The sequence below is a fragment of the Garra rufa genome, chromosome 2 (genome assembly GCF_049309525.1).
Source record: "Garra rufa chromosome 2, GarRuf1.0, whole genome shotgun sequence".
NCBI lineage: Eukaryota > Metazoa > Chordata > Actinopteri > Cypriniformes > Cyprinidae > Garra > Garra rufa.
The window spans coordinates 46,947,091-46,970,709 of NC_133362.1; the positions used below are offsets into that span (position 1 = coordinate 46,947,091).

The 23,619-nt window shown below is 42.7% G+C and overlaps 1 long non-coding RNA gene across 1 annotated transcript; it reads right to left on the bottom strand.

Moving 5' to 3' along the window:
* Positions 1–19,378: 19,378 nt before the first annotated feature.
* LOC141325126 (uncharacterized) lies at positions 19,379–21,097 on the bottom strand. Its single transcript, XR_012353743.1, has 3 exons — positions 21,013–21,097; positions 20,642–20,731; positions 19,379–19,667 (listed from the first exon to the last, which is right to left on the bottom strand). It is a non-coding gene; the product is annotated as an uncharacterized lncRNA (long non-coding RNA).
* Positions 21,098–23,619: the final 2,522 nt, after the last annotated feature.

The window sequence follows — 23,619 nt, forward strand, 5'->3', positions numbered from 1 at the left end:
TCAATTACCCTCATGTCATTCCATATGAGTAAAACTCTATTTTTATTTCTAATTTCGGTAACACTTTACAATAAGGTTCCTTAGTTAACATTAGTTAACCACATTAGTTAACATGAACTAATAATGAACTGCACTTATACAGCATTTATTAACCTTTGTTAATGTTAATTTCAACATTTACTAATCCATTATTAAAATTTTGTTAACATTAGTTAACGCAGTGTGAACTAACATGAACAAACAATGAACAACTGTATTTCCGTTAACTAATGTTAATAAAGATTAGTAAATACAGTAACAAATGTATTGCTCATGGTTAGTTCATGTTAGTTAATACATTAACTAATGTTTAACTAATGAACCTTATTGTAAAGTGTTACCCTAATTTCTATATCAAAATTTAGATTCTATATCTTAATTTGTTTTCTGAAGATAAACAAAGGTTTTTATGCGTTAAAATTAAAATTAAATGAGCATTAGTAATTAATGACAGAATTTACATTTTTGGGTTACCAATCCCTTTAAGTCCTTGCTGTACTCACGATGAGTGCATACAATAATCCAAAGAGTACAATAAATGCATTTTCTAAGTTGTCAAGCTCCACCTCCTCTTCCAGGACAACGGAGACATTCGGTCGCATTTAGTTATTCAGGGCTTTTAACAATACGGGTTGTGTCAAAGCAACTTTACAGTATTAAATTAGACAATCGTGTCAATAGTGCCAAAGTTTCTTGTTGCAGCCAACTCAGATTTGCAAAGGTCTCATCTGGTTCCCATGGTCTTGCGCCAACGGCCGTCTAGGTGAGGAGTTATTTACTGATGATCCATCTCTGGGGCTCATCTAGTTGATTTGGTCTCTGCTGACATTCAGGGCTGTAGAGCTTGTCTCTAGGTGTTGATCCTCCATCTGGGCTGGGTACAGACTGGATCTGGCGGCTACTGTGACCTCGGAATAAATAAGAACAAACAGATTAATATTAATGTAGAGGCCATTCTTCTTACAAAGAAACAAGCACATCAGGTGTTATGGGAAGTGTTCCCAGTTCCAGTTGACCTAACATTCAGCACATTTGACATGGCCGTTGAGGTGCAAGTGCCACTGCTTACCATTTCAAGAAGTTCCATTTTCTTTGCAGTTGTGTGGTTCTCCAATGGCTTGGTATTCTGCAAAAACAAAGTATAAAATAGCAATGTCAATACTAAGTCTACATTAGAATTAGCAGTCTACATCCGAGCCATGTCTCATGGCAGCTCTCAAGAAATCAACTCCTCACAAATTACATCTAAGAGCTAATAGTATTTGGCAATAATATGAAACAAAGATTCACTAAAGATAAATACTCACTGTGAAATTCGTAATGGTTCCTTTTCTATACCAAACGGTGCCTCTTGAGCTCAGACCTGGCAATGGTGGGTTACACTAATGGGAAAAAAAAAAGTTATAGCAGAAACATATTCCTTGTGTCTCATAAATTGTATATAATCATTATAGTAAGATAAAAATAATGTAGCTTAATAAATAGTAACTTTGGGTAACTGTGAGATAGGGATGTGTAGTATTGATAAAAAATATATCTTAATATTTTCTGGGATATAATCAAAAATGATCATTAGATGATGTCTTGCTGAGTGTGTTATTATGCTGGTATGTATCTTATGGACTTCTGTAGCATCTGAAGTGACAACGAGATGTTTTTACACATGATTAATTCAGCTCAAAGAGACATGAATGCATTAAACCTGCAGTTACACATGCAAAATAATATTTTGATATTTTAAACAAAATGTTGAATGCTGATATTTGGAATTATGTTAAACGTGAAATTAAAACCGCCAGTAGGTGTCAGTAAGTCCATGTTTATAAGTGAGTCATTGCGATTGAACCGAATCATTTAAACGGTTGATTCATTCAAGAATCAAACACCATCATATTGCACAGAGACGCAAACCAGTGCCCTGGCTGTGTTTGGAAAGATTTTTGTTGGCGAAATGGAGTAAAAACAGGCATTATTGTCTCTAAAATGCAAGTCCTTTAATATTAACTTCTTGTTTATTGAGCTGTTGTATATAAAACCAATATCAAATCTGCAATCATGCGGCTTTTTGGCGGAAAACGTTGCACTCTTTGCGTTATACTGATTTTGAATACCTAAATATATTTTCTTCCCCTCCCCATATCATATGTGGTCAATCTACATGCATTTTAATAGACTTAATCATGCAGTGACAACGCACTGTAAACGCGCTTCCTCACTAGTCTAACTTAATCTTCAGCACACATAACGTTAATGTAGTCGTGCAGTGCACTCTGTCAGGCGTGTTTTATTTGTTTTTTTGCAATATACAGGATAAAGTGAAAGCCCACATTGATAAAACAAAATTATCAAAGACGAAAACGTTATATGTCGCACACCCCTAACCTTACCCAAGAAGTAACTTAAAGGCGTGAATTCACAGTTGTTCGGCAAAATACAATGTAATGTACGTGACTCATGACTTAATAAATACAAAGCTCAGTACTCACCATAACTTTAAGGATAGAAAATCCGTCTGTAAATGATGTTTTGTCGCCCTCAGCATCGTCTCAGCTTTCTCGTTCTCCCGCTCACAGGAATTTGAATTCACTCCACCAACGGTTTCTCTCATGCGCATGCGTATTGGCCTTTTCTGCTGCAAAGCTTGTTCGGCTAAAACAGATTTTTCACTTCTGCTTGGTAGATTGGCTGAGCACATTTTAATATGTTTGGCCAATATATATTTTTAATTTTAACTTCAGACCTTCAGCTAAAATTACTTCAATGCATTATTTTGTTTGGGGATAATTATTGGGAAGCAATAAGTTGAGTCAATATTTTTTTGTCAGTTTCCACAATTTTTCAAAAACGAAATTTTTTACAGTGTAGTTGATATAAAAAATTGGATGGCGAGAAATTTCTTACAGCTAAATTCTGAAATAATTAATTATTTGACCTAAAACCTCTGCATGTAATAACCTAAAACACAGTCTAATACTTGATGGCTGCTCTGTCAATTCTTTGTCATCAGTTAGGAACCTAGGTGTGCTATTTGTAGGATTTCAGCGCGAATCAGACAATTCAGGAGAATTCGATTAGAAGTAAAAACACTTCTACAGCCTCAAACTCCACAAATTCCAGCAACTCCAGCATGACCAGACCCCTGTAGTAAAATTTGTCATTTGACACCCTAGTGTCCGCCAGCTTGAAGCAACCAAGTAACTAGAAGCTTAAAAATAGGAACTTGCAACATTAACACAAAAAGACCCTTGTTGATTGTCAAATTTGGGGCAAGTAACCAAGAATTAATTGTCAAAGAGATGCACATCTTGAACATCACATGAGAATCATTAGAGATTTCTGTTGGTGGTCTCCCCCACTGAGGACACAGGACACTGAAATTCTTTCTGTACCCTCTTGACCTTTTGTTCCTCACAGAACACATCCTTACATTCACAATATGGCACAGGAAACTGCCTGTTCACATATACACCTAAAATTATGATAAAAAGCACTCATGAGCAACTCATCATTTCTATGCACATTTCCTATCATTTATGTAACCCACGCATTTGCCTATTATGTTTTAATCACTTATTGTGTATGTCCCTTTTGATAACTATTGAATAGTTTGTGGTTTATATTGGTGTTTGATATGCTTGAATTCGAAATTGCATTCTTGAAATGTTTCTATAATTCAATTCTTTGTAAAATGTATTTTATTCTCGTTATCGAAATCATGTCCAAATTTAACTTTGCCAAGAGCGGGAAAGTTGGGACCACGGGACTGATAAGATAACATTGTGATTTATGGTTGGGGAGGAGAAACTAACAGTACCCAGAGTTAGGACAATGTTTTAATTGGTCAAGACACCATTTGGGATGTGTCCAAAAGCTGAGTTTAAATACCCAGGACACCATCAAATCCCTCTCTGACTCTTACGCTCTTACTCCATACTCTTGCTCTCTTACTCTTACGGCTTCGTGCCGCCGCGTCTCGACGTTGCCTGGCCTGCATGCCAGCTGCTCCTCTAAAGGAAACATGAGGAGATCATCACACTCCTGTCTTTTACTTTAATTCTTTTATTTCTTTCCGTTGAGAGTTTCGTGTTCTAGTTAAGTTTTGTGCAAGGCGCGACCGACCCAAACGTCTTCGCTGACCTGAACTTTAACAGCGCACAACTCGCATCCTCAGCCAAGCCAACGCCCAAGACTTCACAAAGGACCACAGAACCAACCAATCAGCAACCTCGGGAAGGCCCCCTTTCTGGAGCGACGCAACAAAAGGAATTCCCTTGGCACAGAAAAAGGCAACGCAACTAACCTCCAGGTTCTAACTGAACTGGTGCATGTGATATAAAGTCTAATAACCTCTTTGAGAGACTCAATACGAGGGTTAATTAAGTAATTGATGGTTGTTCAGGTCTAAGCAATTACACATATTGCTATAAATTTGGGACTTCATATTTTCATTCCTTTAAACTCATGCGTGTGTTTATGTTAGATTAGTTTGTATGTGTTACGTTTATCCAATAAAATCATAATTTTATTAGAAAAGATAAGTATCTTGTGTTTCGTGCTTACAAGTTTGTAACGATCAGCCTTATCGGTAGATGTTACCGTGATTTAAAAGGGGTCAGATTAGGCTGTGTGAGATAAAATAAGTGTTTTAAAAAGATAAGACAACGACAAAAGTAAAGTGAATAAATAAATGTATTTACAATATTCACAAGGAACTAAAACAACACAGTAAAACCAGAATAACTTAGGCTGTTAAAAGCAGATTGTCCATTCAAATCATACCCTAAAACAGTCCTTAAGAATCCTAGTTGGTTGAAAGCTCCAAGTAAAAAGTGTCCGGTGTATATACAATCCAAAGAAGTGTAGTCCAATAAAAGTGATGCTGGAATGGTAAGTCCTTAAAAGAAACTCCACAATCCAGTGTTTGGTCAATGCCCTGATTGTTTGACATGCTGCCTCCTTTATACTGTTTTGTTCCTGATTCCTGTCATGTGACTGATCACATGACAGGCAGACCCAGACTCATTTAAAGACATACACACATTAAAATGGTTAAGAGGAATAAAATGGCTAAGACAACATGAAAACCTATTAAAACTCAAATATACATAAAATCATAATATATCGAGCAGGTTAAAACATGTGTCCTGTGTGACAATGTCACATAGTCCCCCCCCCCCTTAGCCTACGGCTCCCGGGGAAGAGGCTAGTCCCGTATATGTCCTGTCAGCCATTGTCCATGTAGTGGGTATCCTCTAAAATGTGTGGCTTAAAATGTCTTTGTAAAAAGTTGGATAAAACTAGGCCCTCCCACACAGGCACTAGTCCTCCGGAGGAATCTAAGCAAACACTAGAGAGAGGTGGAATCTGATACCAGCCTGGGCGTCCTAGGGTAGGTGGCGCCGCTCCTCCCAGGATACTGTTGCACCCAGCCACGCTGGTCCGCCAGCCCCCATGGCGTTTCCTCCTGTCCGGCTTGCGGGTCTCTTTAATGGATGATGAAGGTGCTGATGAACGGGGTTGAGGTGGATGAGGTGGGTTTTTGGTAGGGTTGATGACGGCACAGTCCTTGGCCTCCACACCACATGACTTGCAGCTCTCGACGAAGTCCCAGACATCGCTGCGGACCGAAGGCCACCAGGCCACTTCCAGGATCAGCAGGAGGGTCTTTAGACGTCGATGATGTTTCTCTGCTGTCCTCTGGTGGAAATGCTGTACCGTTTGCTGGACCAGGGCCTTGGGGACGACTAGTTGGATCTTGTAGATGCCGTCCCCCTTCTGGAACCGCCGATACAGCAAGCCCTGGTGGTCGAGCACTTCAATCCCGTTGGTCGGTGGAGTGGAGGGAGAGATGGAAAGTCCCTGGAGAGTGTCGTCATCACCCAGCGCGCTGCAGAGTTGCTCTTTGGAGAAGGGGAGGATGGAGAAGATGGTGTCGAAGTCTGACCTGGTTGGAGTGGTGGCACAGAATTCTCCATCGATGTCTCTGTTGATAGTCCGTGAAGTGGTAGATGTGCTGGGATGGTTAGCCGGAGGAAAGCCAGGGGTTGACGTGGGAGGCACTGGGCTGGTCGTCGCAGTGGGAGGAGAGATGGCAACTTCTGGATCCTTTTGTTGCTCCAGTTGTTTCGCCCATTTCTTGTCTCTCCTCTTAAAACATTCGAAGACCTCTCTCTCTAGTGTCGCCACGGCATCCTTAATAGATTCCTCCATTTTGGCAAACTTAAAATCCACAGAGTCTCTAAAACACACTTCACGGTTAATATTACTTTCAACAGAGTCTTTAAAATTCTTCTCCAATTTTAAAACAATGTTTTTAAGAGCAACCACCTCAGCGCGAAGCTGTACACACTCACAGTGATGTAAAATCCGTTCATCATTAAAAACAGCAGATGTATTAAAAGAAGCAGCATTAACGTGGTTTGTCGTCATCTTAAAACACTTTTCTCAACACAGCTTTCGAAATCTTTTAACGTTCCCCGTACGGGCCACCATATGTAACGATCGGCCTTATTGGTAGATGTTACTTAGATTTAAAAGGGGTCAGATTAGGCTGTGTGAGGTAAAATAAGTGTTTTAAAAAGATAAGACAATGACAAAAGTAAAGTGAATAAATAAATGTATTTACAATATTCACAAGGAACTAAAACAACACAGTAAAACCAGAATAACTTAGGCTGTTAAAAGCAGATTGTCCATTCAAATCATACCCTAAAACAGTCCTTAAGAATCCTAGTTGGTTGAAAGCTCCAAGTAAAAGGTGTCCAACGGTGTATATACAATCCAAAGAAGTGTTGTCCAATAAAAGTGATGCTGGAATGGTAAGTCCTTAAAAGAAACTCCACAATCCAGTGTTTGGTCAGTGACCTGATTGTTTGACATGCTGCCTCCTTTATACTGTTTTGTTCCTGATTCCTGTCATGTGACTGATCACATGACAGGCAGACCCAGACTCATTTAAAGACATACACACATTAAAATGGTTAAGAGGAATAAAATGGCTAAGACAACATGAAAACCTATTAAAACTCAAATATACATAAAATCATAATATATCGAGCAGGTTAAAACATGTGTCCTGTGTGACAGTGTCACAAGTTAATGTCTTAAACTGCCGATTTTGCTACTGTGCTAATATATACTGTTTTCACTATATTCTGGATAGTAATATCCATTGCAGAGTTTCTGTTACACGGCTTGTTTAATGAATCGCGGGTCGACTCTGAACAGCCGTAAAACAGTGATTCTGTTCAAATTCCCTATTGAATCATATTCGATTCCCTTTGAGCTAAATTAAATGTACTTAATCCCTACATATTCGATAGCAATCTTTCGTTCAATAGGCACATTTCTACCATTTTTCCATCTCAAAAATATATCAAAATTACAACCTATGCTCTCGATGTCAAATGCTGAAACGTTAATTCATGCATTCATGACCTCAAGGATAGATTATTGTAACACTTAATAAACGAACTCCAGCTGGTCCAAAATGCAGCAGCAGAGTTCTTACTAGAACCAGAAAATATGACCATATTACCCCAGTTCTGTCAACACTGCACTGGCTCCCTATTAAACAATGTTAAAATATTGCTAATTATTTATAAAGTCCTTAATGGTTCAGTGGCTCTTATGACATTATAGTCCCTCACGTCCGCTGCGTTCTCAAAACTCTGGCAATTTGATAATACTTAGAATATCAAAATCATCTAATTCAAATATCAAAATTAAAGTTCATTCCTACAACTAAGTCATGGCCACATTATATTCTTTTTTTGGCCACACTGTACTAATTTATCCACTTGTTTTAGTTTAATTAAATCATGGCCATGACTTAACTAAAATGAGGTAATTAATTAGTATAATATGGTCATGATTTACCTAAAACGTGGGGACAATATTTTTATAGGTAGGGGACAATTATAACCTTAATATTTCTCAAAGTTTCAGCCATTAGTTTAACAACAAGCTAATTCAGGCTGGTATAATCTGGTCTCACAGTCTAAATGTTTGTTTTTCTGACACTGTTTAGCCTCAAATTGTGAGGTGTTGAAATGTTCCTGGGTTGTTAAATTGAGTTGTTGCATATTTGCTTGCTTTGAATATGAAGAAAATCTCTGGAGTCCAGATGGTGTCCCCCAATGGCTATATCAATATATCAATCACGTAAATGACAAACCAAATATGATTTATTCTACCTAACTGGGATGTCCCTTCTGGGTCTGACCTGTGTCCGAGTTCAAAACAAACTGCTTAGACTCCAGACATACAAAGACTATAAGATCACCAAGTTTATAAGTTTATCCCAAGACACTCAGAATAGCAACTTACACAAAATGACCCATTTAACATTTTATTGCTGGTTCACTTTTATCCAATCAAGAATTAACAGATACCATGGACCATTTTACTGCCTAGCTATCTTGTATGTGACCGATAACTGGGTGCCATTTGCAAGATGTTTATATTTGGAAAGATTCAGCACAGAGCTTTTTATAATATGTGGAGGATGCAGTCTTGTAAACTTGTCAGGTTTTATGTCTTCTGCTTGCCAGCGTTAATAGTGCCGTTCCTCTTCACAGAATGAAGCTGTCTGTTGTGACACCGCCTCAATTTGTGCGTACCTGAAGGACAGTGTTATACAGTATGGTGATGGGCTAGGTTTCCTTCAGCAGCCTACGAGAGATAAATGACCACTATTCTACAGCTATTTCCTTACGGGAGCCTTTCTTATTGGGACATTTATTTCTGAACAGGGAGCTTGTGGAAAGAAAAGCTGTCACTTTAGACTCGTAAATGGAGGAAAGGTCTTATGCTGTTTTGATTTCAACAGGATCCCTCAAGGTGTCTTGGGTGGATGAGATGAGGCAGAGAGGGTTAGCCAGGCAAATGCTCGCAAAGACCTTCTCCGGTGTCATCCATTAATAACTACAATATGGCCCTCGAGTGAGAATTAGCTGTGTGTTAGTTTGTGGTACGTGTGTGTGTGAGTGTGCTTTGCCATTATCTGAAGCCACCGTGCAGCACATTCATTACGGCCAGATAAGGTTAAGTACCTTTAATGCTTGTGTCCGCAGACCTACAGGCTGTGTCTCTTAAATGTCACTTAGGTAGTCGCTGAAGATGCCTAAATAACATTTGAAGAAAAGAGAAAGCCACCCACATAATGATGTGTTTTTGTTTGTGCTTCATACCATGTGATACATGACATTTTAAAAAGCGCAAATGCCTCAGTCACCTGCTAAAACAACCGGAAAACTATAAACAGCAATTAGAGGAATCCAGTGGGGTGTAGAAGCTACTGTAAAGAAGTAGATGAAATGCACTTATAGTCACAACTGTTCATCATCTTAAAAAAGCGTATCTTTAATACCTGATTTTACTTTTGAACTTTCGCCTATAATACTGCAGAGACAGGATACAAAATTAACACCTGCCAGTCGTCAAATGCTAGTAAATACTTGGTTTTGCAACTCACTAAGGTGAGTAATAATTTTATTGTCAATTATTTGAAAATGTGTGCTGTGGCACAAAAAGCCCCTGTCAGAAACATCAACTACAGCCGAAGAAAACAACTTTGTATTGCTACAAAAATCAGCACAATAATTCAGACTAAAACATATGTATTTTAATGCAATGTTAAATTTACCCAAAAAGTAAGAACAATATCTGTAATATCTTAATAGATTAACTCTTTAAAAAATCTGTAAAATAAGGTAGCAACATATTAGATTTAACTAAAATTTATATTTAAGCACCATTATTTAATTAACTGATATAATGTTAATATGCCAACCTATGGAAGTACTGAAATCTGTTTTGTAGCTTTATGAAAAACTGATAACTAACAAATAGCAGGTGGTGATGAGAAAGTCACATGATGAACCAAAGCAAATTATAAGCAGCTTTTAAATGCTAATATACAGGGGCGGACTGGGACAAAATTTCAGGGCGGGAAATCTCACACTCATCCAGGCCATCCCAAAAACCCACAACAAATTCTGAAACCATGGACAATAAAAAAGTATAATCCACTGGCTGGTGCCACGCAAAATAATTAAAGATTATCTCTTGAACTTCCATTTACCTTTTTATAAAAATGTAAGTATTACATTAGGACCATGTGCTATTGTTTTATCTTGCCCAAATGTCAAAACTGTTGGCCTACACTGTAAAAAGTTTGCTGTAAATTTTACAGTAACTTACTGGCAGCTGGATGCCAGTAAGTTACTGTAAAAATGTTTACAGTATTATTACTGTAAGTGCATTTACAGTACTAAAAGACCTTTACTGTAATTTCATTTACAGTATTTTTATTGTAATTTCATTTACAGTGTTTTACTGTATCTTCAATTACAGTATTTTTACTGTATTTTCAATTACAGTATCAGTACTATAGAGTTTATTTTCATTTATTTTAAACTTTTTTTACCTGTAAAAACAATCCAATTGTCGTATAGCACTGTATTTTAAGATTTTTACCACCCCAACCCCATAAAAATCACAATAACTCATAAGCATTAGTTCTGATAATATTCTTTTTATTTGTTGAACATTTTCTTTTTAAAAGTACAAATTACAAATGTTGACCTCTAGGATACAGCAGAAAAAAGGGCATCACCACAGTCCCCTGGAGACTTTGTATCATGGCAAACATACACATACTGAAAAGCAAAAATAAGTAAGTACACTACCAGTCAAAAGTTTTTGAACACTAAGATTTTTTTAAAGAATTCTCTTCTGCACACCAAGCCTGCATTAATTTGATCCAAATTACAGCAAAAGCAATACAATTGTGATAAATTATATAAATGAACTGCTATTTGAATATATTTTACAATTTAATTTATTCCTTTGATCAAAGCTAAATTTTCAGCATCATTACTCGTCTTCAGTATCACATGATCCTTCAGAAATCATTCTAGTATGCTGATAAACATATTTTATTTAATTTTTAAATTTTTCAGGATTCTTTGATGAATAGAAAGATATTATTTAGCAAGGATGACTTAAATTGATTAAAAGTGATGATAAAGACATTCATAATGTTACAAACTATTTCTATTTCAGATAAATGCTGTTTATCTGAACCTTCTATTCATCAAAGAAACCTGAAAAAAATCGTCTCGGGTTACGTATGTAACCTTAGTTCCCTGAGGGAACGAGACGCCGCGTCAGGAACGCTATGGGGAACGCCATTGGCGGGCCGCACTCTGAATCATGTCTACAACCAATGAACGACGGGGGTGACGCCACAGGCGCGGTGACGTCACCGACCAGGAAGTATAAAGCACGTGCGTTTGAAGCCGGCGGCAGCTCTAGGAATGAAGCGAGCGCCGCAGGGGCGGGAATTATGGTCCGAGACGCGGCGTCTCGTTCCCTCAGGGAACTAAGGTTACATACGTAACCCGAGACGTTCCCTTCCGGGAACTCGAGCCGCGTCAGGAACGCTATGGGGAACGAGACTACCAACGCCCCCATAATTTCCGAGCCCTGCGAGTGTCTGCTCAACCAGGGCGGAAAGAGAGAGAGCCCTTGTCTAGCATTACGCGGACAAGAAGGCCCCGAGTCCTCAGCCCTCGGGCACACGAGGAATGGTAGTCTTCCTCTGTCTGGTCGCCAGCCAGAACGAGAGGTACTCCGCGGCCCTCAGGCACACGCAGAGTCTTAGTCCTTTGTCTGGGAGTTAGCCAGAACAAGAGGGACCGAATGACCACTGTCTAGCACTCGGCGGACAGATGGTGTGGGAAGTCCTCGGTCCGTAGACCCACGAGGACAGTGAACTCGACCTCAGGAGGCTCCTCTGCCCTCGGGCACACGAGGAGAGGGTGATCCTTTGTCTGGGGGTTCAGCCAGAACAAGAGGGATCCAAGGCTCGGCCTGGAGCTCTGCCAGGACGCGAGGGAATAAGCCATTGTCTAGCATTACGCGGACAAGAGGGCACTGCAATCCCCGGCCCTCGGACTCACGGGGAAGACAGTAGGGGCCTCTGCCTGGTAGCCAACCAGCGCATGAGGCACTCCTCGGCCTTATTCGAAGGCAGACGAGGAGTCTTAGTCCTTGGTCTGGGAAAGGCCAGAAACCAGAGGGACCGAAATACACTCGGTCTGATAGCATCCTGCGTCAGAACACGAGGAGAATTAAGCCATTGTCTAGCATTCCGCGGACAAGAGGGCTGTGCAGTTCTCGGCCCTTAGGCACACGAGAACCGTGACCTCTGCCTGGTTCGCCAGCCAGTGCGAGAGGCACCCCTCGGCCCTCGGGCTCACGAGGAGTCTTAGTCCTTTGTCTGGGGGTATTGCCAGGACAAGAGGGACTGAAAGAGCTTTTGTCTAGCTTGCACGGACAAAAGGGTAGAATTTGCAGATCTCTTTAAGTGGCGAAACGACTTCTCTTCTTTCCGCAGAAAGAATGCGCCTTGAGAAGTCTCCTCCTGGCTAGGGAGGTGGCTGATCCTCTAGGCCTAGCGCACTAGGCCGAGAGTACAGCCGAGCCTGGAGCGGCTCTAAGGTCGAGTTCGTAATACCTAACGAATGTTAGGGGCGTGGACCAACCCGCAGCATTGCAGATGTCCTGTATTGGGACACCTGCCGTCAGAGCCCTCGAGGCCGACAGACCTCGAGTGGAGTGAGCCTTGAGTCCCATCGGGGATGGGAGATCAGAGGACTCGTAGGCTGTAGATATGGCATCAATGATCCATCTACTGATAGTAGTCAAGTCAAGTCAAGTCACCTTTATTTATATAGCGCCTTTTACAATACAGATTGTGTCAAAGCAACTGCACAGTATTTAAACAGCACAATAGTGTGTAAGTAACGCATTATTGTAACAATCAATTTTCAGTTAAAGGCAGTTCATCAATGAATTCAGTGATATCATCGTCAGTTCAGTTCAAATAGTATACGATATCGCTGGAAAATGTCCCCAACTAAGCAAGCCAGAGGCGACAGCGGCAAGGAACCAAAACTCCACAGGTGACAGAAATGGAGAAAAAAACCTTGGGAGAAACCAGGCTCAGTCGGGGGACCAGTTCTCCTCTGGCCAGACCAAACAACAGTTTGTACCAATGTCTGATTGTAGAGAACTCATCAGGATCCTGTGGTGTAGTGCCAATGGCCGTCAAGGTTGGCGAGGTCTTTATTGATGATCCGCCTTGGAGCTCATCTGGTTGACATCCACGGCTATTGAAGTCATCTCTAGGTGGTGATCCACGATCTAAGCTGGGTACGGACTGGATCCGGGGGACTGGAGTGACCATCTGATCCGGATACAGGCTGGGTCTGGAGGCTACGGTGACCTCGGAATAAGAATGAAACAGACTAATATTAGCGTAGATGCCATTCTTTTTACGATGCAACGAGTGCATCAGGTGTTATGGGAGGTGTTTTCGGTTCCGGTTGACCTAATTAATGCAGCCTAACAATCCTTTAACGGATTTGAATTATAGAAATGTGTTAATGATTTATGTGTAAGCCAGGTTAAAGAGATGTGTCTTTAATCTAGATTTAAACTGACAGAGTGTGTCTGCCTCCCGAACAGTGTTAGGTAGATTGTTCCAGAGTTTAGGCGCTAGATAAGAAAATGATCTGCCGCCGGCAGTTGATTTTGATATTCTAGGTATTATCAAATTGCCAGAATTTTGAGAACGCAGCGGACGTGAAGGACTATAATACGATAGGAGCTCGCTCAAGTACTGAGGAGCTAAACCATTGAGGGCTTTATAAGTAATTAGCAAGATTTTAAAATCTATACGATGTTTAATAGGGAGCCAATGCAGTGCTGACAGAACCGGGCTAATATGGTCATACTTTCTGGTTCTAGTAAGAACTCTAGCTGCTGCATTTTGGACCAGCTGGAGTTTGTTTATTAAGCGTGCAGAACAACCACCCAATAAAGCATTACAATAATCTATCCTTGAGGTCATGAACGCATGAATTAATGTTTCAGCATTTGACATTGATAGCATAGGTCGTAATTTCGATATATTTTTAAGATGGAAAAATGCGGTTTTGCAGATGCTAGAAATGTGGCTCTCAAAGGAGAGATTGCTATCGAATAGGACGCCTAGGTTCCTAACTGATGATGACGAATTTACAGAGCAGCCATCTAGTATTAGACTGTGTTTTAGGTCATTACTTGTGGAGGTTTTAGGTCCAATAATTAATACCTCTGTTTTTTCAGAATTTAACAGTAAGAAGTTATTCGCCATCCAGTTTTTAATATCAGCTATGCATTCTGTTAGTTTTTCGAATGGATATGTTTTGCCGGGCTGCGAAGAAATATAGAGCTAAGTATCATCAGCGTAACAATGAAAGCTAACACCATGTTTCCTGTTGATATCTCCCAAGGGTAACATGTAAAGCGTAAAAAGTAATGGCCCTAGCACTGAGCCTTGAGGTACTCCATACTGCACTTGCGATCTAAATGATACCTCTTAGTAGGCTAGATAGTAGGCTTAGAGGCCGGGCCCCCTCTCTTTGGGGGGCCGTAACAGACAAACAATTGCTCTGTTCTACGCCACGTGGCAGCTCTGTGGACGTATGCATCTAAGGCTCTGACTGGGCACATGCAGTTTAACTTCCTGTGGTTCGGCTCGGCGAACGGAGGAGGATAGAACGCCTGCAGCGTTATGGGCTGCGGTACTAGGGAGGGGACCTTCGGGACGTACCCGACCCTGGGATAAAGAAAGGCCTTGGCCATCCCTGGGGCAAACTCTAAGTGAGATGGGGCCACTGAGAGGGCCTGCAGGTCCCCAACTCTCTTGAGAGAGGTGAGTGCTAATAGGAGCGCTGTCTTAATTGTGAGAACGCGATCCGTAGACTCTTCTATGGGCTTGAATGGAGGCTTGCATAGAGCTTCTAGTACCACAGCCAGGTCCCACGTGGGGACCCTTGGTGTCACTCGAGGCCTCAACCTGAGTGCACCGCGGAGGAACCGTATGACCAAGGGCTCTCTACCTACTGAGAGGCCACCTAAAGGGGCGTGGTAGGCACTTATGGCCGCCACGTACACCTTTAGAGTGGAGTGAGCTAGCCCTGCGGATAGGCGAGACTGTAGGAACTCCAGAACTGTACCGACCGGGCAGTTAACTGGGTCCAGGTGGCGCTCGCGGCACCATCTCGTGAATAAGTTCCACTTAAGGCCATACAGTTTCCTCGTAGAGGGAGCTCTGGATTGGAGAAGGGTCTCCACAACCTCGGTTGAGAGACCCGCTCCTATGAGTCGTGCCCCCTCAGGGGCCACACCCATAACTTCCAACTCTCTGGGTGGGGGTGGCATATCGCGCCCCCAGCCTGAGACAGAGGTCCCTCCTGACGGGAATCTCCCATGGAGAGCCGTCTAGGAGAGATACCAGGTCCGAGAACCACACTCGGGATGGCCAGTACGGGGCTACGAGTAGCAGCCGTACTTGAAACCGACGGACCCGTGCCAGAACTCCCGGGAGCAGAGCGATCGGGGGAAAGGCGTACAGACGCAGCCTCGGCCACGTCTGTGCCATGGCATCCAGCCCCAGTGGAGCTGGAGGAACTAGAGAGTACCAGAGGGGACATTGCGATGTCTCTCGAGTCGCGAAAAGGTCCACCTGTGCCTGGCCAAACACTCTCCAGATCTGCATCACCACCTCTGGGTGAAGCATCCATTCCCCGGGCCTCGGCCCCTGCCTCGACAGGACGTCTGCCCCCACATTCAGATGTCCAAGAATATGGACTGCTCTCAGGGAGAGAAATTTCTCTTGCGACCAAAGGAGTATCCGGTACGCCAGCTTGTACAAGGGGCGTGAGCGGAGTCCTCCCTGGTGGTTTATATAGTAAACCACCGCAGTACTGTCTGTGCGGACCAGCACATGACGGTTTCTTAGGTCTGGGAGAAATCTCTTTAGAGCCACGAGAGATGGTGAATGCTCCAAAGGCCTTGGGCTGAGCGGCCACTCATGACCGCCCCCCAACCGGTAAGGGAAGCATCTGTCGCTAGCGTGATGCGGCGACCAGGAGCTCCCAGAACCGGTCCCTGAGAGAGGAACCAGGGTTTCCTCCACATGGCCAAGGCACGTAGGCAGCGCCGCGTGACCTTGATCTTGCGGAGCGGGTTTCCCCTCGGGAGAACCCCCTGGTTCTGAGCCACCACTGAAGTGGTCTCATGTGCAGCAGTCCAAAAGGTATCACGTTGGAAGCGGCCGCCATAAGACCTAACAGTACTTGGAACTGTTTGACAGTGAGTGACTGGCCTAGCTTTACTGCGTTTACCGCAGTCAGTATGGAATCGATCCGGGCAGGGGACATACGTGCCTGCATGGAGATCGAATCCCACACCACGCCTAAGTAAGTGGTCCTCTGTAGTGGAGAAAGCACACTCTTCTTGGCGTTGAGTCTCAACCCCAACTCTTTCATGTGAGCGAGAACAGCACCTCGATGCTGAACCGCTAACTGCTCTGAACTGGCTAGGATAAGCCAGTCGTCTATGTAGTTGAGTATGCGGATGCCCTGGAGTCGCAGTGGAGCCAGCGCAGCATCCACACACTTCGTGAAAGTTCGGGGTGAGAGAGCTAGGCCGAAAGGAAGCACTCTGTACTGGTAAGCTTTGCCCCTGAAAGCGAACCTGAGATACTTCCTGTGCTGAAGAAGGATGGAGACGTGAAAGTAAGCGTCTTTTAGATCTATCGTGACAAACCAGTCCTCGGACCTGATTTGTGACACGACCTGTCTGACTGTAAGCATTTTGAATTTCAGTTTCTTGACAGAGCGATTTAGAAGCCTGAGATCTAAAATGGGCCGAAGCCCCCCATCCTTCTTCGGAACAATGAAGTACCGGCTGTAGAACCCGGATTCCCTGTCCTGAGGAGGGACCACCTCGATGGCCTCCTTCCTCAGAAGAGTTTCTACTTCCTGTTCCATTACCAGACCCTGCTCGGGGCTTACTAGAGTTGGAAATACCCCGCTGAAAGGTGGCGGCGTGGCGCCGAACTGAATAGCATAACCTTTCTCTACAGTACGCAGGACCCAATCTGAAACTTTTGGCAGTAGTTTCCACGCTGCCAGAAAATTTACTAAGGGTACCAGCCTCTCGAGACTGGTGTCTGGATTTATTCGAGGAACTAATTCGGAGACCTGTAACAGCGAACTGGCAGGAAGTTCCTGAACTAGCTCCTCGAAAGACCCCCGTGGGGGCTGCGAACTCTCCAGGGCCGCTACGTTTCCGGGCGGAACAGCTAGAGGATGTTCGCGGGAGATCGCCGCGCCCTGTAACACTGGCAGGGTTAGCTGACAAATCTCCTGAGGGCCCCGAGGGGGTTTGAAACCCGCACCTGAAGGTACGGTGCAAACCCCCTCGAGAGGGGCTGCCCTCAACGACCCTGAGCCACAACCGTCAGGGCCGTTTAGCCGAGGACCTCTTCGATTGGAGGACGACCCTCAGGTCGGGCCTCTTCTTCTTAGAGGCCCCCGACTTAGAGCGTTGCTTTCCGGGCCCCCTAGGCTGGGCCGGGGGAGCACGGGCGGCAACGCTCTGCTTTTGTGCCTCACGGTAGGAGCTCGTACACGGCTGAGGCTGCTTCTTGGATGATGCAGCAGCCTCAGAGGAGAACACGCGGCGAGGAAGAAAAGTTCTGAACGCCGCCGCCTGCTTACGGGCCTCCTGGTGCCTGGCTACCACGGTATCAACCGAGGCACCAAAGAGGCCAGAGGGTTGCAGGGGGGCGTCCAGAAGCGTGACCCTGTCCTTCTCTTTAACGTCGGACAGGGTCAGCCAGAGATGCCTCTCCGCGGCCACCAGGGCTGCCATAGACCGCCCTACAGCATGGGCGGCCTCCTTGGTGGCGCGGAGAGCGAGATCTGCAGTCTTTTGCATCTCTGTGACGCTAACTTCCTCGCCGCTGCTGAACTCCTTCAGCAGGTCAGCCTGGTAGGCTTGCAGGATGCCCATGGTGTGAAGGCACGCCCCTGCTTGACCTGCTGCCGTGTATGCCTTGCCCATCAGGCCAGATGTGAGTTTGAGGGGCCTGGTGGGCAAGGACGGAGCCTTCAAGGACGATGCCGAACCGGGGGACAGATAGCCCGCAAGCGCTTGTTCGACCCGTGGCATCGCCCTATAGCCACTCTCCTCCGCCCCCCCCACGTTTCCATAGTTTTCAGCGGGGGAGAAAAGACGGGAGGAGTATGGCTTCTCCCACGATCTCGAAAGTTCTTGGTGGAGATCGGGGAAGAAGGGAAGGCTCCGTTTTGGAGGTGCTGACTTTGTCCACAGGAAGCGATCATCTAATCGGCTTCGCTGCGGCTCATGGGTTTTACTTTGTTCTGCGGGCCAAGAGATGTTGAGCTTGGCAACCGCATGAGTCAGCACCTCTACGAGCTCCTCGTAGTGAGGCGAGCGTGGTGGTGGTTGAGATTCCTCATGAATACTTTCGATGTCAACCTCCTCAGAGGAAGACAAGAGGAACTCAGGGACCTCCTCCTGGGGGGAAGAAACCGCAGCGCGGGCTTCCGCATCCAGGAGGAGGTCGCTCGATCCGCTGAGTGAGGGCGGAGATAGGGGGTCACCCGTCTCCATACCCTCCAGCAGATCGAGCTGCGAGCCCCACGAGTGCAGCCGCCGCTCCGCCTCGACGGAAGCGGGGCCAGACCCACGGGGCACGCTGGTGAAAGCCCCCTCCTCGAAGAGGGCTTTCCGGGAGCGAAGCACGCGCACCGGCAGACGGTCACAGTGCTCACAGCCAGCCTTTTCGAGGGCTGACTGAGCGTGCTCCGCTCCCAAGCAGACCACACATAAGCTGTGTGTATCCCCACCAACAATGAAGCGTTGGCAAGGAGGGACACACTGCTTATGTGGGCGCTTCACCACCAAACTCTCTTTTCTAAAGGGTTGTTTAGATGCCATTTGCTCAAAATAAAGTGTACCAAACTGGGCACGAAAAAACAGCAAAATGGCATAGACAGACACAGACACAGAGCGCTCTCGCTGAATGACAAAAGCTGCCGCCGGCTTCAAACGCACGTGCTTTATACTTCCTGGTCGGTGACGTCACCGCGCCTGTGACGTCACCCCCGTCGTTCATTGGTTGTAGACATGATTCAGAGTGCGGCCCGCCAATGGCGTTCCCCATAGCGTTCCTGACGCGGCTCGAGTTCCCGGAAGGGAACTACTTCACTGTTTTTAGCATTATATTAATCTCAGCAACATCATAATAATAGTTTTTGGGCAGAAAATCAGATAATTAGAATGATTACTGAAGGATCATGTGACTGCAGTAATGATCCTAAAAATTCAGCTTTGAATTAATGACATTTTAAAATATATTCAAAAAGAAAACGGCTCAAAAGTGTACTGTTTTTACTGTACTTTGGATCAAATAAATGCAGGCTTAGTGAGCAGAAGAGACCTACTTTAAAAACATTTAAAATCTTACTGTTCAAAAGCTTTGTCTGGTAGTGTAAATAAAATAAAATCATACAGTAAAAATGAGTTTGTGTTGTGTTAAATTTTAGTAATTTTGAGTCAAAGTTGACAAGCTCTCTGATGAGAAACAGCAGAATGGAATTCAGGCTGATGCTTGTTGTTTGCACCCTCTTTCCAGAAGTCCATCTGATCTGTGACTGTCAATGCATTTGCTGCCACAAAGATTGACTGTCTGAACGAACCTGCAAGCACAAGAAAAAAAAAAGATTTTTTTAAAGCAGTGTTTATAGAATTTGCCTCAACTGTCGAACTTGATGCTGTATGCATTTTTTTATTTTTATTATATACTACATATGAACGCTGTAGTAAGAAAAAAAACTGAAGAAACTTTTTATTGAATTTTTTTTATAAAGAATTTTATGAATGGGCCAGTGAATCACTGATTCAAGGTGTTTAAAAAAGGTAAATTCATTCAGTAATTAAACACTGCTGTGTGCAGAGACGCAAGACATGGCTTTGTTTAAAACCGTTTTTACTAAATGGAGCACAAAGACAATATTTTCTTCATGATTTAAATGACTTAATATTACATTCTTGTTTATCTAATTTTGTTGCCCTGACACTTAGTAAAGTCTGCCACAGACCATGCTAAATGCTAACTAATCTGTTCATATAAACATTCTAAACGTGTGTTTCCTAGAAAGTCTGTGCATATAATAAGCCTACTACGATTAAAAAAATCTCTATTTGTTGCTTTACAGTAACAATAATCTAAATTTGACAGATGGTAAGATTGCTATTATGAATTTAAAGGTTACAGTAAGGTAAAGACACCTGAAGCAGCTGCATTTTGCTGTTTAAATGCTGGTTTAATAGAAATAATATGCGCATGCAAACTCAATCTTGATGTGACAAGACATGGTAATAAAAAACATTCCCAGGGGGGTGTTCCATAAAACAAGTTTACCAAATAAGCCAGGCTTATTTCAGTTAGTCTGACTTATTGTCACTTGACTTGGCACAAAATAAGTCAGACTAACTGAAATAAGCCTGACTTATTTGGTAAACTTGTTTTATGGAACACCCCCCAGGAAATGAATACCTTACGAAATACAATAAATAACAATATAAATACAATATAACTTGCTTAGGATAAAAGCATCTGAAAAATGCATGAATGTAAATGCAATGTAAAACAAAATGTGTTTTGGGTTACCTGATTCTGCATGTCTGTAAAATGGACAGCTGGCTGTATGATGATTCTGCATCTGATGGTCAGCATCCAGTTAGTGCTTGGAGAAATCTCCTGTAACAGACAGTGTCACAAGTTACAACACCCTTTTAGTGTTACTATAGTTTATGATCAGAAAAGACAACTACTGTACAGTATTAACATTTACATTTTTAATAAAATAAGCATCATATTTATTAGCAAAACTTGCTATATTAATATATTGCTAGCTCGTTACTCTCTTTAAAAAGTTAACCTGTTCTGCAAGTCAGTGGAGAACAGCAGCCTGTGGCTAATTTGGCTAATTTAGTAACGTTAACATTAACTTAGTTAAATTGATGAAAGGGGAAGCTCACCTGTTGTTTGCACCGCGACGACGGCAATCACCAGAAAAGACTCTAATACACCTCCGATGCAGACGACATGACCACGAGACCACAAACTTGAAAATAAAACACAAAAGATGCAGTTAACCGCGGTGTTCAGTTTTACCTCAGTGTTTCATGTTAGCGCGCTGTTTATGTCACGTCTGTCACTGAAGGGACCGTCTATAAAGTTACATACGACATTCATACACACATTTCTTACTTAAACATCATTTGAAGAGAATTACCTTGCCAGCTATAAAGAGGCAGCGTTTAAAAGATATTATGCTGCTCTGTGACTAACGTTAAGTTTGTCAACTTCGGCTTACTGACATTATTAGCTTACCAGTTCATGTTATCGTCGATACTATGGCAGTCATTCACAGAAGAAGATCCAAAATACACCTCCGCGCTCCGACGTTACAGACGACATCCAGACCAGAAACTTGAAAATAACAAACAAAAGAAGGGCTTGAAAATACAGTTTAAAATCTCCACAGAAACAGTGGTGTTGCTTAACGCACTTTACCTCAGTATTTCACCTCAGTTTGCTGTTAAGCTTGAGTAAGGGCTCGTCAGACGAACTAACTTGCATTAAAGGGCAGCCGAATATACAAACGTGTTTCTCAGTTTAAATAAAGTTTATTTCGACTAATATAGGTCACCTTAATTTACTCACCAGTCCATGTTTTCACCGTTATGGCGGCGCCCCGGCCGTCAGTCAGAAAAAAAAGGCTAGCGACATGAAAAACACGATGAATATTGTTAGTTTGCTGTTAACAAGTGAAAACAAATTAAAATTGTTCAGTTTTTCATAAAACAGAAATAATATACTAACCTTTTTGTCGAGTTATTGATGCAACATTTCTCTTTTGTCCTTTTTACCGCCACTTCCTCTCAACAGGAGAAAAAAAAATCTCCCTTGCCATTGGTCAATTTTTCGCGGGCAAGTTCACTACTGTAAACGGATTTACAGTAGTGGAGAATTACAGTAGTGATCATATATTTTCCCATAATCCTTTGCAGTTTACAGTAAAATACTGTATATACATTTTACAGTATCTTACTGTAGATATTACAGTAAAATACTGTTCAAATTACAAAAATCGGTTACAGTGTACAATAATAGCTACATCTTGATTATATCTTTAGCAAAATCCTAATACTGAATTTTTTTTTGCATTATCATGGGTCATGTTTTGTCCTTAGGAAAATTAACCATGGTTTAATTAGGCCTATGGTAAAACCAGAGTTTTTCTACAAATACCATTTACTACAAATACCAAGTGTAGCAAAACCTTTGTTAATTTGTGGTTACCATAGTTTAACTATAGTAACAATGGTTTTTGGTTTTTAGTGAAAACATGGTTAATTTTTGTAAGGGTTGTATTGTTGTTAGCCTTAGCCCCCTCTAAACGTGTTATAAAACAATGTCAATATTTGTCTGCTAAGTTCCTACTCTTTACAAGTTATGCCATTTTGTTAATTTTTCAGCAAACGGACTGCTATTGATAATATTTGCAAGCAGTTTAACGAAGTAAACAAAACTACAATAGTCTATTTACAGATGTATCTGACCTGTAAATGAAGTACTGGACAGGGCAGTTTCGACTCTCTGCTCCACCTGGGCGCTCCATTCTCGAGACTTCCATTCATTTGGGCGGACGCGCGGATGGGCGGAGCGTGCGCGTGGCGAATTGCGTTGTCAAACAAAACGAACCGGATTACGATTTATTAGAGTATTATTATTGAATGGCGAATTTGTAAATAATCACTTTAGTACATTCGGCAGGCAACAGAAACAACAACAACATGTGGCTAATGTTTTAACACATCTGATTTCGTCTGGAAGCTGATTCCAACTGCAGGCGGCATAATAGCTAAAAGCGGATTCCCCTTGTTTGGTGTGAACCCTTGATATTTCTAACTGACTCAATCCTAATGATCTGAGTGGTCTGTTTATATTCAGTGAGAATATCTGCAATGTATTTAGGTCCTAGGGCATTAAGTGATTTATAAACGAGTAAAAGTACTTTAAAATCAATCCTAAACATAACTGGAAGCCAGTGTAAGTGTCAGGATTATGTCTTGTTCTGTTCTGTTCTCCTAGTGTTTTTCCCCCTATGTTTCCAGTTCTAATGGTTTAGTCCTTGTCTTCCCCTCTAGTTTTGTTTCCATTTGGTTTGTTCATGCCCATATTTGTATTTCCCCCTCGTTATCATGTTATCTTGTTTGTGATCACGCCCCCGTTTCAGTGTATTTAAGAGTCTGTGTTTGCACACCGCGTTTGTCGGTCAATGTAATGTTACTTATGTTTCATGTGCTCCTTCTTGCTCCCGGTTTTTGTTTGTTTGTATTCATTTGCAGTGTTTTATTTAATAAACTTCTTTATATTCATCTACTCCGGTTATCCTGCTCCATCTCCACTCCTCAACCCAGCCAGATTGTGACAGATTGACCGACCAAACAAACAGAAGATGAGTCGGGCTGAGGAAAAGCTAAGGAGACTGCGGCAGGGCGGTCGAGAGTTGGAGCGATATGTGGAGGATTTCCTCGAGCTATCACATCAGGTGGGCTGGCCCGATGCTTCTCTCTGTG